The following is a 15114-nucleotide window of genomic DNA, read 5'->3' on the forward strand; positions in this document are numbered from 1 at the left end:
TAAGCACAATCATGAGAGAGGAGGAGAAAATAAATCACATCCTGAAGTTAAAATAATTCAACTTGGTCCTGTGAGGTTATTATAACAGCAAACTTTTCTCAGGAAAAAAAACCACACGAGTCATTGCTTTTGGCTACACGCGCTGGGCTGAATACACTAATATCTCACATATCCACGCCTCTTGCGATTGGCCCCCGAAACTCTGGAGGCCACGGTGCATTCATAGTGCTGCTTCTCACAATGCCAAAAAAAGTAAACATCAGCAAGCAGTGCTTGTTTTTTATTTTTAGGAAAAATTTATATGATAAGGGTGGGAATCACCCAGTTGGTGGGAATCATGAACACGCTACATCATAAACGTGAATGATTAGGTGCGCTTATACTGGGGAACGAATATTTTAACCAACGAATGTACAAATCATACGGAATGCCTGAAATACATGCTTATGTTGAAAAACAAAACACCTTTTAAATATACAGGAAATATACTTCACCTTCCGACCCCATTTGTCGACACTCCGTAACCCAAATTTTATCAGAACCCGCTTTAGCCTCTATCGCTAGTCTATGCTAACCCACTTTAGCCTCTATCGCTAGCCTATGCTAACCCAGTTAAGTGAGGAATTTGCATTTTCTCTCTTTTTCTTACACATCCCTGCCAAAAATCATGCCAGATTCATTGAAGACTCTCACATAGGTGTCAAAGTAAGTGTGAATGGTTGGATGTCAATGCCCAATGCCAGCGAGGCTAAACTCCCGCTTCGCTACGACACGAATGGGGGTATATGCTCCAGAAAATAATCGCCTGTCACAAATTTCTGACTCAAGCTTGACTATTACATGTAAAAGGTAAGCGAACAATCAAAATCTTTCCAATTCAGTACAATAGCTTCATTTTTTGATGGTTGAACACAATCAAAACAAGAAAATAAATAACGTTATGTTCACCCGTTGTGTGCTATCCGACATGCCAGATCTCCAGGCAGATGAAGGCCCATGAACGAGCGTGTGTTCTTGGCTCCGAGCGGCATACCCCCTCCTCCGGGTTCTCGGTGTGCTTGAGAGATATGAGATTAGACAGCTGCAAGTCACACTCATTGTCCTTCGTTAACAAGTGTAATTTGTGCCTCATTCTGTCATCCGGCTCGTCCAAGAGCGCCTAAATTCATTCTGGCTCTCCGCGGAGGTTGGAAGAATCATCGCGCTGGCATCCGCCGTGGCGCCATCTGTGATGAGGAGAGCCGTGTGCAGACACGTAAATAATCCAATCGAAAGAGTAAAAAGGCTCTCCGGTTGATAACATAAAATGCTTATCATCCTTAGGCACGCACGCACACACACACACACACACACACACACACACACACATTCGGTCCATACAGTACACTTGTATTCCCACGGTTGCTGTCGGTATGATCCCCCATTGTCATCGAATCCCATAATCCCCCCTCACCTAAACAAATTACAGCTGCAACAAATGACATGACGCTATTCTCTGATGTACCTCAAATGGGTGAGTTTGCACACGAGTGTTGACAGCCGATTGTAAAATAGATTCCAAATCACGCCATTGCTCAGACACTTGGAAGGATGTAGCGTCGAGTACGACAGCAGACAGGCTGCCAAGTTCACGCTCGGCTGACAGTTTTGCTGAATGGGCTGATTTCCTTGTTACTGCTTTTTAAGTATTCAATTGGCTCCTCCGATTCCCTTCTGCACAATTCACTGGCCTGCGTCATTCGGGTTTGCTTTGTGTAGGCCGCTTGAAGTCTTGCCACCGCCTCTGAATGCCGGCCCTCACCTGGCACAAGAGAGGAGAAAAAGGCGGTTTGGAAAACACTGACAGGATAAGTGCCAATGCATTCTAGAGTCAGATGTGGAGAATAATCTCTTTTCTTTAATTTCACAGGTCATCCCTCCATTTTTGGAAGGAGCGTATCCTCATTCACGTCACAGCTGAGCTGGAGCCTTTCATCTGACTTTGGGAAAGAGACGAGGCACACACCCTGGACTAGTTGCCAGCCAATCGCGAGACACGTTAAGACACCTTCACAACCGCAGGCACACCTGTGGACAAACTGGAATATTTTCGGGATGGGAAAGGAAGACGGAGTAACTGGGACAGAGTTCCTTATTCTACTGTTATGAACGTTGTTTAGAATCGTTCTTTATCTGGCTAATATGTGCTACACAAAGCCAAAGTAAAAGTACGTGTGGGTGAGCAAGTTTTTACTGTACCTCTGCAGATACTTCTTGTGAAACATTACTTATAAATATCATAAGAATACACTTAATGTTTGGTGGAGCTTGATGAGAGGCAGGCTTTGATTTCACATAAGAGAAATCAGGATGATATGTGCTCCTCCTCCAATCAGAGCTCAGCTGGTCCCACGGGTCACATTTGCACGACTTCAGTACTCGTTCTCTGTCGGAAAATATGATTTATAGTCCCTTTATACATGCTAGAATGAGCATAAATATTAGCAGTGTGACCTTCGTGTCCTCCAAACTGGCGCAAGCAATCATGGCTCAATTTAATGATGATTTAAATTGTCCCAAAGAGCTGCCGACCCATGGACGGTGTCACTTTAAGTCGTGGAAGTCGTAGGACGGAACCGGAGGGCTTTAATGAAATATGCAAATCTGGCGGTGAGGCAGAGTACTACTATTAAGCTTTAAATTTTCAAAACATAAGCTTGCGTCCTTCATATTTGGGTAACATTATCGAGCTCAGAGGGTTTAAAAAAATTGGAATAGCTCCTAGTATGGTGATATAGAATTGTACAACGCTAACAACAACACTGCACAGCGATGTGATCCGAGTCATTCATGTGGTACAGAGCAGAGACTTCCCAGCATCTTATTTTGAGCCGTCTGTTTGCGGTTTTGACAAACTTCATCGTGTCTTGCATGTGTAGCCGTTTACCCCAATCTGAGCAAAGGTGTGACTGTGAATTGTTTCAAAAGTGGGCCTCATTGTCACGACGAGAGCCAGAAGTCAAAACGATAACCTTGCGTCGCAAACCACTCGTCGCTCTTCGCCCTTCTTCTTCATATTGTTCATCCTTCTCAGTTTCGCTCTGGCTTTTGCTCCCGCATCCCCCCCCCCCCCACATCCATCCCCCGTCCACTTTCATGCATTTGAACACTTCAGTTGCCATTTAGGCCACAGAAATATGACATCTTGTGCTCTAATGATTTGCAGACTATAAGTGGAAATGCCCAGCATGAATCATGAAAACGCATTTTTCCATTTCCATTACGGAAGAGACGACATGCTCCCGGAGAGATTTACACCATCATTGCTTTCTCATCCTCTCTCGCTCTCTCTCTCACTCTGTAGCATCCTCTCATATCTCCCTCCCTCTAAAATGCACTTTCCTATTCAGCTCATTTACACTTTGAATAGTGCTTTGCGTCAGTCAAGTTCAGCCACGTGCGGGACAGGAAGAGTAGAATGTCTCACGATATTGCCATTTGAATGCGGTCCGTTTATACAGATCCATCCGAAAAATCATTATTTTAGCCCACTGGGCAAATCGACTTCAATGATTAAATGAATGAAAGATTACTTTGTGGGGTTTCAATTTGTGCAGTTGCATGCTTGAACGCAGACACACCAGACTAGAGCAATTATTGGAACTCGTGTTTGAAACATAAGACTCGGTCCTCGGAGCGCAACACGAGGTTTCTATTTTTTGGTCCTCTGAAAGACTGTGTGGGAATTTGCTTGGTAAGAAGGAATATAAGGGTGATAATGCCGCAGCTGGCTTGTTTGTAAATGCATATGCAAGGTTAAGCAATTCGATCTTTTGCGCAAAATGATGTAAATTATATTCAGACTCGAACAGAAAAAAAAAAGTTTAGGTCGTCATTTGTTACGAAATTAAATACATTTACATTTACAAAGACAAAAATACTTTACCCCCAGTAATTTTTTTTGTTGTAATTTGCCTTTGTTTTTTGGGTTCCGCACAACTGTATCTGGTTCAACATACATCCAAAAAAAAATAAGCAAATATTAGCTTTAATAAAATAGTGACACACAGCATTTATCTTTCGTAGCCAGTTCAAAGAGCATCTCAGGTAATGCATTGCCACTCTTGACACAAAAAAAAAGGAAAAAAAGGAAAGTCCTCTTTCGTCTACGGCCAGGAAATGAGCAGGGTTCAAATGGAAGTGTTCAACAGCTGGCCGAGCCGATCTATAAACAGATGATGGCGAGCCTGATTGCAACAGCGCACTGTGCTACGTGCGGCTAAAGTTTCAACCTTCTGCCGCGGACCGTAAATCATACGGCACAAGGTAACACAAGCCAGATGTTTATTCACCATAGAGCCTGTAAATGTGTGTGTGCCAATGTGAGGTTGTGGCGACTGTAAATGAGGTTAAAAAGCATCTTCAAAACGACATGATAAATGCAATACATTATGCACTCTTGCCCAGTTTTGACTGACACTGTGTGAGAGGTATTTGTTTAACGCCAACGTATGTTTAATATTGTGGTCGCATCGAGCAGTTGTGCACATCTGCATGAAATCATACCTGGAGCGGTTTGTATCTTTTTGTCCCAAACAAAATATTTGTGAATATCTTTTGCTTGACGTTGGATCTTTTGTAAGTGTAGTTCATGACTGCGGTTATGGGACAATTAAGTACTGAATGACTGCTGATATATGATTTTTAAACAAAGAATTGGAGATTTTCATCCATCCATCCATTGTCTGAGCCGCTTCATCCCAATGAGGGTCGCGGGCGTGCTGGAGCCTATCCCAGCTGACTTCAGGCAGTCGGCGGGGTAGACCCTGAACTGGTTGCCAGCCAATCGCAGGGCACACAGAGACGAACAACCATCCACGCTCACATTCACACCTAGGGACAATTTAGAGTGTTCCATTCACCTGTCATGCATGTTTTTGGAATGTGGGAGGAAACCAGAATACCCGAAGAAAAGCCAAGCAGGCACGGGGAGAACATGCAAACTCCACACAGGAAGCCCGAAGAAGCTGGAATCGAACCCTGCACCTTTGCACTGTGACGCTGACATGCTAACCAGTAGACCACCGGGCCTGTACATTCAGCGGTGTGTTAAGATCTAGTGGTTCCGTGACCACAGTCCTAACGCAAAACGCAAGCAAAAAATAAATAAACATTAAAGTCACCTTTTTCCATTAAATTCAATTCATCCATTTCAGCCACCCCAAAAATGCAATAAAACGTTTGTCTTGTGACTGCACAGAATAAAAGGACATTTTGCCACATTTTAGCTGGAATTCAATGGACATTTGAATGCCGCTCCTTCTGGTGTGAGCATCTTGGCCACCAGGGGCAGTATAATGCAGCGATTCATCCCTCCATTTTCTGAACTGCTTATCCTCGTGTACAAAGTACAAAAAGACAACTTCAGCAGTAGCAAGATCTTCACAAAGGATAAAGAGTAAGTGCCTGTGAGCATTGCTATATTGTCTGTCTGAACATACTGTGTGTTGTGCGGGTGTTTGTGTCATTAGCGTCATTAAGGCAGATTCACATTGTGCGCAAGTGCGTCGTCTTCGCTTTGATAAACGCGCCACTCACTGCGCTCTAACAGGACTTTTATTGAACTCTAATGGGTGGAGACAGCCTCTGTATTGGCCACTATGACGAGCAGCGAGAGGACCGGATGAATATTGAAGGCGAGAGCTGAAGACGCCGACAGTGATAGAAGTGATTTCAAAGCTGACAGGACAAAGCCACTGGAGGGAAAACAGACGACTGACAAGACTTCGGGCAGCTGATTGCACCGACGGCTGCACACTGGACTACAAACCTGAGCACAAATCGATCTGAAGTTAGACTTGGCCAACTTCTTCAGGGGCACACTTGCTAATAGTCTCCCATTTACCGGTAATTCCTTTAAATTACACTGCACAACAGCAAATTTTAATCAGACCTGGCATAATGTGACCCTCAACATATTTTTGGTGCTGATTTTTAAAAAATGTCTTTGCTTCGGACTGTGATGCCTGTGCCACATTCCTACATGACATTCTGGTTTGAAAGAAATTCTCTACGCTGAGGCCTCACATGATGTCATAACAGACTAAACTAAATCGCCCGATTTTTGTTGTTATTGTTGTTGAACTCCGATTTGGTGTTAGACTTTAGACTCCAATTTAACCTCACGTACCTCAGGCGTTGTTGTGCCAGATACATCGATATGTTTTTAACGACAAGTAAGTAAAGGAAAATGAAGTCTGGTAAAGATCACTGAGCACCAAGTTGAACACTAAATCCTGGTCCTTTTGTTTTGAAGGGAGCAATTAATATTTAGTGACTTGTTAGAAATGTGTGTGTCAGTGTCCATAAGGCGCTTAGAAACGTTGCACCTATCCTCATAATTAGACTGAAAAATGGAACCCTGAATGCTAAAAGAAATGTTTTACATTTAAAGAGCTTCAGTTCTGTGCCCCCATGAAGGATCCATTTGGTGCATTAGTCCAATATTTTGGCATTCTTCATTCCGGTATTCTCCAGCGCTCTTGTTCCTGCCTTCTATCTTGTTCCCATCAGCGACAGGAGGGACCATCTAGGCAATCTGCTTCGGTGACACTTAACAGGATGTCCACATTGACCCGTGACGTGTCCAAAAAAAAAAAAAAAACGTCACAGCCGTTGGAAATGTCACATGGATAAGCACCTGTCAAAGATCCATCTGGCGTTGATTTTGAGAAATGCTTTTCAGAGCCATCTGGTTAAAGGGGATGACGACTTAACAACCCCTTGCTGATTTTGACGACCCAGAGCACCTGTCAATCACATCTTCTTAAAATCTCTTCTTTGATGTGATGCAAAGTGCAAGTGACACGTCGGGCCTCCGAGGGACAAATAAGTTGGGTTGCCGTACTGAATTAATCAATGTTGACGGGAGCAGAACTCCCTGAGCGGGATCCCCATGACGACGCATCATTGGCCTCACCTCCTAATTGCTTTTGCGCGGGTGTTATTAACTCATAACAAAACACAAAAGGCAATATAGAGGCGATTTCAGACATTTCCGTTAATTGTTCATTTTAGTGCAAAATATTACGGAGATGTGTAGCTCGAGAAGTTGATTGATGGCACAATGGGACTTATTGATCTGAAATGAATACGAATGGGCAGAAACTATTTCACTCTTATCTGCTATTTAACAGAAACATTCAGCAACTTGGTGTAGATTCATTGCTCAGGGTAACTTCAGAGGGAAATCTGTATGTTCATTGTTTTGTCCATCCTCGATTTGCGCTTTGCTAAACTCAATCTCCGCTCTCATTAAAAAACAAAAAGGTTTCTTGTTGAAATGTCAAATGATATTTCCCATGCGTTTGAGGAAGAGCTGAGGTACTTTGTGTACTGGAAAGAAACATGGACGGATTTAAATCGTTGACAAATGTGACGCCTGGATCAGATGTAGCTAAAATTTGGTTTGATATTGCAACAATAGCAAATGTTGAGATGTGCTTTTATCCATTTTCGATAAAATTAATGAAACTTATAGAGAAGCCGTGAGTGTGGATCCTCAACAAAATATAATAAGAAGCAGAATGGAAAAATGCCACCCTCCAAAGTTTTGAGTCATGTTCGCTAACTTGCCAATTGTTCGATTTTTTTTTCTCATGCGAAACAATGTCAAATCAATTTATTCCAGGCTCCAGTAAAAGATGAACCCTTTCATACACCCTGATAACATGATAAGCTGTCCACTGTCGTAACCGCTGTCCCCGGAAGGGTTAAAAAATTATGTGGAATTTTAAGCAACGCGCCAACATTCCTAAATCTCCTAGAAATGTAAAGAGAAGTGAGTGATTGTATAAGAACGCACACTAAAACAAGAAGTGAAGTAAAACTATTGACCTTTTTGCAAGGTTTGAAAGACATTTAATGGCGAAGGAGTAGGGAGCAATTTTAATAACCGTTTTGTAATTGCTTGATCATACAAGTGAAAAAACAAAACATTTTTCCAGAACTGTTAGCTTAACCTCCACACTGTACAACTTTCGAGGCGCTCAACAATGGAACTCACAAACATCTAAGTGATAAGTAAAAACTGCCTCAAAAAACACACAAAAAAAGAAGCAAATGGACAATTCATCGCCGATAAAAACGTGACCGCTTTTGTGGAGATAAATAAGAATGTCCTGCAGCCATGTTTGCTTTTAAGAAAGGACAAAAGTCAAACAGACACTTTGTGTACTTGTGTAATTTTACCAAAGTATCTTTTGATCCGTTTCTACGTGGGCGTCTACCGAGAGGCCTGCTGACTTCATGCTGTTTGCATTATAGACTCCACGTGTTTGGAGAAAACGCAGAGAATCTCAAAATGAAAGGTAATATCCGCTGACCTTTTTTCGACGGGACCTATCTACATTATTCAAGCGAGACGCACCGACCACATTTGATGCGGAATCGGCTAAACGACGCGCCGAGTCATCTTTTATTCATGCGCCTACTCCCGAAAGCTGCTGCTTCCCAAAGACAAATGTTGCGAGATGCGAGTGGGTGACGCTGATCTGAAAGAGCACTTTGAAATAATAGTCCAAATGCTGCTAATCATAATAATAACATAAATTGCATTTAAAAGTCCGATCGGCGGTGAATGGTTTTGGAGGCTTGATAGGATTGCTTTGATAAACGTAGGCTAGTATTTTATTCAAGAGCTGCTGAATGAAAAAAAGAGCACAAAAGAACACATGCTTTCCTTTCAGTGAATAGGACTGATGACTAAAAACTAGTAGAGCAAACATAGTTAAGAAAATAATCAAAGTAATGTGTTCAGGACTTAAACCATTCTGTGATTTTGAGACTGGTCGCAGACTTTTAAATTCTGTTCGACAGCTGACTGGCGGCCAGTGTAAAAGGCTTTAAGAGTAGCATGGCTAATTGTTTAGTTTTCATTGTTTCTTAATACATGTTCAAAATTAACACAGAGAAAAGTGTATGTCGCTGAAGTGTCTTAAAGAGCCATATTTTCCGCACTATAAGGCACTTCGGAGTAGAAGGCGCACCTTCAATGAATGGCCTATTTTAAAACTGTTTTCATATATCGGGCGCACGGTATTTTTAGGTGCATAGAATAGCAGCTCCAAGAGTGGTTGCCTTATGCATGCACTAGATGGAGCTACGCTATAGGGAATACAATACAATCCATCTTATATACAGCTTCCACAACCACTACAGCTGTAACAAAGCACTTTAAAATACTACGTCCAAGAAATAAGAATATTTATCCATATATAAGGTGCATCGGATTATAAGGCGCACTAGCGGCTTTTGAGGAAATTGAATGCTTTTAGTGCACCATATAGTACGGAAAATACGGTATGCTAACAGCGTAGTACCGAGGGAAGGAACGGCCGTTTGACCCGATCATTTATTATATCAACGCTTGTGGTCGTACGATGAAAGCGTGGTGGCCTTTCCACGTCGGCCAGTCTAATGATCTTCATCTCAGTTACTCTTTTCTTGTGTATTATTAAGTCTCCCAGGGTTTGGCCCGTTTAACCCTAACCCGAATGCCTCCTGTCAGTCACGGGCTATGAGCCATCCATCACCAAGCTTATAATTATTCCATCCAGCTTCCTCGCCTTCTCTCACTGTGGCCTCCACAGGCTGCCTCGGCCAGTCGTTTACCCTCAGATGGTCTGCAGAAGCGATTAGAGCTGGATGTGGGCTGGACAGCTTCATCAGAGAGCAACATTTTGGGTTTAAAGACTTAGCTGGACCCAAAAAAAAAAAAGAAAAAAAAGTGAGGTATCAATAGAGTGAAAGACGGAGGGGGAGTTTGAGAAAACTGTTTAGGCCGAGCGTCTGTTTTACATGAAGAGCAGCATGCTGCGACATATGCTGGTCCAGGTGGACGTGGTATCCAAGCAACTGTATCAAAGCCGCGGGGGTGGGGGGCATTGTCAATTGAATCCGAAGGACTTTACAAAGTAGCAACAATGCCGCAGGTGAGATCACCTGCTCGCACTATTCCTCCAGTAACTCCACAGGGAACTCATTCCCAAGCAGGACTCGCCTCAGAAAGACCGGCGTCCGGTCTACCGAGACTTAGTGGAACATTTGTCAGCAAATTCAGCACTGACCAAGTAGAAGCAATGACAGGGACGTTGGAAAAAGTTTACATTTAAAACTAATTGGTTTATTTAACCCTTTCATGCACCAATAACGGTTAACCTGTAACTTGATAACATAATAGGCTGTCCACTGGAGTGACCGCTGTCCCTGAAAGGATTAATTTTGAGATCCTCATCAAAGTTGCATTGGTCAAATTGGAGAAAAAGAAAATCAAAATACAGAACCCTCAAAAATTGCGTACTTTTGACAACGAAACGCTTCTGCAAAGATTTATTAAATACAAGTCCCCCCAGAATTCCCAAACAAATATTTATTCTCCTTTATTTATTCTCGATTTGACATTTCACTTTTTTTTCTAGATGTTTTCAGATTTCAGTATCGATAATTTGCATTTATGTGTCCACAGCTCTTATAATCTGCTTACATTTTCTAATGAGATCAACAAGTGTTTATTGTTTACTTGAAAATTAAATGGATTTGTTCCGTAAGTCAATGCAACGACCTCTGCGGCGGAGCGGGAATTTATTATTAAATTAATTGGCTCCTTTATGAAATCAGATGACGCAGCACTCTCACGCTGACGCGGAGCTGGCCGGCCGAGGAAAAGGGGAAGTTTCGGAAAAAACTTGGAAGGAATAAACGGGCTTAATTGTGCTGATGAAGAATTGCAGAATAGCCAACGAGCTCCTTTTAAGATGCAAATGGATAATTTGTCTGCCAGTATAAAATGTTGCATCCTGTCTGGCGTATATTCAGCAAAACACCACCAGCAATCCCCATAAAATACTTTATATAATAATCATATTAGGGGGGGGGTAATTTTCTCTAATTGCAACCACCTGATTCCGTGGTGAGTGGCTCGCTAATTAAGGGGACTAAACATGGGAGAATGACGGATCGACATGGAACGTTTTCAGGCTTTCTGGAATAAAGCCCAGACTTGCAGCAGCCCAATGTTCTGAGCATCTCGACTTTCTTGCACCGGCGGGGGCCCCCGCCCCCCAAACCTTCTGCCATTGGCGCTCCGTATGTCTACAAATTGCATTTTCAGCCATTTCCACAGAGTTTGTAAAGTTTGGTGGAAAATTAATCATTGGACTTTGATGTTTGAATATGACCTTTTCAACGCTGCACGGAAGCATTCTCTCTCCTGAGGTAAGTTTCGATTTCATGACATTATATGCCACTGAACCATGTCGTATTTTGCTTGAGAATTCCAATATGAATTGTGACTCATCTTCATTTTGTTTCTGAAACATGCCAATATCAATCCAATATTTATTTATTTATTTATTTTTGAGGTGTGTTCCTGCTCACGCATAGCATGTCATAACACCAAATTCCCAATTTCTTCATTTGGGAACCCCAATAAATGTGACTGGTTCTTTCTATATTTCTAGTTCCTTGTGGAGCAGATATACTGCAGACTTACCTGTAATCAATCAGGGAGATTGACTGAAATATTTAGCACAAAACCAGATCAAAACCTGTGGCAAGTTAAAAAGGGTAGCCACAGGCCCCCAAAATATGCCATTGTTTTTTCATGGAATTTATTTGAGAAGAAAATGCGGATGGTTGGGATAATGGGATACATGTGGAGATTTAATTTGTCTGCACTTTAGCCTGCAGCTCCACGTTAGCCTGAGCAACTTTGTAAACTGCAGCTAAACCTTTACGGTGGGGGGTGGGGGGGGGGGGGTCCACCGTGCAAAATCCATGAAAAAATATGATAATCAGTCAGTTAAATAGCTCAGCTGGTGTTAGTACTCTATGTGATGTTTTTTTTTGGGGGGGGGGGGGGTAGGATTTGACAAAGTATCTGGCCAGTTTACCTTCAGCTCGGCCTCGGAGAATGAACACTTTCTCCTCGGAGATGAACACTTCCTGGAAGAGGAAGAGGAGGAAGTGAGGCGGGCAGCAGACAGACATTACGAGAGTGCACGGCAACACGCTGACCACAGGCTATGCATGCTTGAACCTCGTGGTAAACTTGGGAAATGAGGTTGCCATTCCCCCTATATTTTGCCTGCGACGCAAACCGCTGCCTATGCGGTCGAGCTTTGTTCCACTTCAAAGAGAATAGCCAATTAGACACAGTCATCCATTTTGGCTGTGAAACATCACTAATATAAACGCGGAACAGGAAAACATCTGCAGGTAGCCTTTTGGGAATTAACTCCACACCATTTGGGGGATGATAAGGTTAATGTGGAAACAAATGCCTTGCTATTAAGAGATATTACAAGGTCAAGAAATAATTTTATGTGTTCATTGGGTCTGGAACCCAGAGGGTGCAATTTTAAAGATAATTTAGCTCAATGGGACCGAAATAACTCCCTTCAGTCTCGAGGACACCCAAGAACTTTGAACTCGCGTAGACCCTGATGTGTGTATTCTAGCTCATGACAGGGTAACCCGATATGTATGCGTGTGGACATGGATACATTAAGAGGAAGCTGGGTTCAATTGACAGTGCTGAAATAAAGTAGTCGCTGTTATGTTAAGAGATCGTCTATTGTTGACTCTAAAGCAGTGGTTCTCGTTTATTGAAAAAAATTGGTTCTCCAAGTATTTATATCATAACCAGCATTAAAATACAGTAGTGTACTAATACCAAGTGTTCATAAAAAAAAGCAGAAGTTGTATTCCTAAAACGTATATTATTATCGTAAGTCAAGCCATTTTCGAATCCGCTTATCCTCACGAGTGCTGGAGCCTATCCCAGTCTGCATCGGGCAGTAGGCAGGGAACACCCACCCTGAACCCGATTGACAGCCAATCACAGGTTAATATTATATAAACATATTGTGCTTAAATATATGATAATCATAATTTTTACAAATATACTTAAATTATGATTTACGCTTCCTGCCCAGGTAATAACAATAGACCTTTGACTTTTTTTTAGCCGTGAATGAGTTAACATCTACATTTTATTCACGCAATGTTAACTGGAACAAAAGCTAATTGCCAGGCTTAATATATCGAGTAAAGTATGGAAATATCAAAGTACTTGCGGTAGAGTTACAGTATCTAAGGTATCTACTCGAATAAATGCTGTGGCTTCAATATTTACATACACACCTGGTAAACAATAAAGGACGTGTTGAAAAGTATTTGAATAAATCAAGGTCAAACGTCACATTGCGCCGTGTCAACCTGCAGTTAAGTTTGCAGATGGGTTTTGGCTTTCTGTGCGCGCTATCCTTGTGAGTAATGCTTTCCATCAACGACAAAGGTTGTTTTATGGAGTTACAGAACTGGATATTTTCACTTTTTTTTTCTTCTTCAACTGCTGTGCAGAAAGCGGAGCTCCGTGAACAACTGGAAAGTTCCACAATGCCGTCGTCTGGCTCTCGAGTCTGGCAAACAGACCCATAAAGCTAACGAGATTATGGGTTTGTCCCCTTCAGAACATTCCCTGCTACCGCAAGCATGAAGCATACTTAGGATATCAAAAACTGAAATTAGAGGCGTCCCTCTCAGAACGCCGGGTTGACTAATGCAGAAACAGCATGCACACCACATGACGTATGTATTCATTTAGGGTTAGGGTGCAGGATGAAATTACAACGCGAACGCAGCAGGCTGGCTCTGATTACTGACGGAAATGAGAAGGGATGATTAATTCTACGGGTAATCGTAAGAGATAAAAAGAAAAAGAAATGACATCTTTTACGATGGCAATCGTTTATATTTAGTTATGACAGTCATGTACAATAAGAGTGATCAAATCAAATCGGATCCCAGCGTGTTGCACCGTCTAATTTCTCAACCAGCGTGAGCTCTTTGATATTGTCCCTGATGACATGCTGGCTACAGAGGTTCGGCGACCGTGCAGCAGTCGCGATGCTAGTGGGGATTCTTTCTCCGATGCAAATTGGGTTGTAGTCAACTCCGGATGTGCAATGGACTTGCGCCATTTGGTTGGATCGCTTGTTTGAGGACAGGTGTGTTGGCGCGTCAGGACAAAGCTTCTCTGTTCTTAAAAGTCATATGTGGCATGAAATCTGTCTAGGGCTCGTAGGTGGTGTATTTTCATTTCTTTCCTATCAAAAAGCGTCATTTGAAGAGACATTGTTTTCACTGGGCTGTGACAATATGTTGATTTCATAAATGATATGGCATGCAAACAGCACCCCCCATTGCTGGACCCGGCCCCGGAGCAGTAAAACTATTCTCCATCATGCCCCTAAAGAGGACAATGCTGTGCTGACATGCTCACCAGGCCAGAAAGTAACTGACAGTCAATGCCAAGTATTCCGTTTCCGTTTGGTCATCTTCGTTTGGTCACTACACCCTTTACTTGTCCTCTGTCCTTCGGCCCCTGCTCTTGTCTGGAGGAAAAGGGCTCTTGTAACCTGACAGAGAGACACTGATCCCTGAGCACAGCATCTGCTGACAAGCCAGTCTCCCATTCAAGTCTTGGCTGGAAGCATGGGCTGCCGAGAAACCCAATCCAGCTTGGCAGGGTCTCAACAATCGTTTCCTGCCCCGTCCGGGCCCACACAGCTAAGTACTCTTAATTAAAGAGGTTAACTTGTCTAAGATGTGACCAGAGGAGGAAAAAAAAGGATGGGGGGGGGGGGGGGGAGTGCAGAACAATCACCTCACTGTTTCCTCTCGTCCAACAAAAGAGGTTTCCCCCTCTGACAAGGTAGGACATGAGCCTTGATACCTAAACAAATACATTAAAGGAGAAGTGAGTAAGGGATCCTCGTTAAATGTCTCTTAATAAGCTCGAAGCCCCGCTACACACAGACATACACACACACAGACACACACACACACACACACACACACACGCATTTGGCCCAGATGGAAGGAGAAGGGAGAGGCAAGGGGATGAGGTGAGCGGGGAGTTCATGATGTGCTCTCGGACAGCTTTTCACTCTCTGTGGTGCACTCAAAGCACAGAGAGGCTGTAACAAGAGAAGAGCAATTTTAATCTTCTTTTTCTTTTTCTTTTTTTTGGGTCGCTTGTCAGCATACATATTAATGAAGAGTTAGGTCATT

At 42.7% G+C, this 15114-nt stretch overlaps 1 long non-coding RNA gene across 2 annotated transcripts in view; it reads right to left on the bottom strand.

The window, feature by feature from the left end:
• Positions 1–284: 284 nt before the first annotated feature.
• LOC147205231 (uncharacterized) overlaps positions 285–15114 on the bottom strand; it is a 141316-nt gene continuing 126486 nt past the window's right edge. Inside the window, exons 5-7 of one of the 2 annotated variants that reach the window (XR_015100947.1) lie at positions 11931–11982; positions 1505–1801; positions 285–1226 (exon numbers count right to left, since the gene is read on the bottom strand). This is a non-coding gene — a long non-coding RNA (uncharacterized LOC147205231). Of the gene's footprint in view, positions 1802–11930; positions 11983–15114 lie in introns of both variants that reach the window. The other variant, XR_015100946.1, reaches the window with a different exon arrangement.

This window comes from Hippocampus guttulatus, chromosome 5 (assembly GCF_054856545.1).
Source record: "Hippocampus guttulatus isolate MCC_2025c chromosome 5, RoL_Hgut_1.0, whole genome shotgun sequence".
NCBI classification, from domain to species: Eukaryota; Metazoa; Chordata; class Actinopteri; order Syngnathiformes; family Syngnathidae; genus Hippocampus; species Hippocampus guttulatus.